The sequence below is a fragment of the Oryx dammah genome, unplaced genomic scaffold (genome assembly GCF_014754425.2).
Source record: "Oryx dammah isolate SB20612 unplaced genomic scaffold, SCBI_Odam_1.1 HiC_scaffold_28, whole genome shotgun sequence".
Classification (NCBI taxonomy): domain Eukaryota; kingdom Metazoa; phylum Chordata; class Mammalia; order Artiodactyla; family Bovidae; genus Oryx; species Oryx dammah.
This window is the reverse complement of record NW_024070212.1, coordinates 66,789,322-66,790,158: the sequence shown is the minus strand read 5'-3', so window position 1 is coordinate 66,790,158 and position 837 is coordinate 66,789,322. Positions and strand designations below refer to the sequence as shown.

The 837-nt window shown below is 45.2% G+C and overlaps 1 non-coding gene across 1 annotated transcript; it reads left to right on the top strand.

The window, feature by feature from the left end:
• Positions 1–491: 491 nt before the first annotated feature.
• TRNAS-AGA lies at positions 492–563 on the top strand. The gene has a single exon. It is a non-coding gene; the product is annotated as a tRNA-Ser (tRNA).
• Positions 564–837: the final 274 nt, after the last annotated feature.

Sequence of the window (837 nt, the reverse complement as noted above, 5' to 3'; positions counted from 1 at the left end):
TTCTCTGAAAAACATCTTTGTGAACACATCTGCTTCCCAGTACAGTTGAAGGTAAGGTTTAATAAATAGCCTGAATCCTGTACCACTGGCAAATTCAGTAACCTCTATATTTGAGTAACATGCTTCAGTAGACATGTTAGCATTGTTAGAAGACCAAAAAGGGGCAGAATTTCTAGCCTTAAGAAGGAAGAGAACTCAGTGTTTTTACAGATATAAATGAATGATTTTGAATTAAAAGAACTCTTCCTTTAATTAAAGGAAGAAGAACTCTTCCTTTAATTTATATAACCTCTTGAAGGCATCTACAGGTATACATAATAACTTAGTGGTTTCCCTGGTGGCTCATTGGAGAAGGAAATGGCAACCCACTCCAGTGTTCTTGCCTGGAGAATCCTAGGGATGGGGGAGCCTGGTGGGCTTCCGTCTATGGGGTCGCACAGAGTCGGACACGACTGAAGTGACTTAGCAGCAGCAGCAGCAGCAGCAGCACTTCCCTGGTGGCTCAGATGGTAAAGCGTCTGTCTAGAATGTGGGAGACCCAGGTTCGATCCCTGGGTAGGGAAGATCCCCTGGAGAAGGAAATGGCAATCCACTCCAGTACTATTGCTTGGAAAATCCCATGGACAGAGGAGCTTGGTAGGCTACAGTCCATGAGGTTGCAAAAGTTGGACAAGCCTGAGCAACTTAATAACTTGTGTGCTCAATCGTGTCTCTTTTGTGACCCCATGGACTGTAGCCTGCCATTCTCCTTTGTCCATGGAATTTCCCAGGCAAGAATACTGGAGAGGGTTGCCATTTCCTCCTCCAGAGGATCTTCCCAACTGGGATCAAACCTCC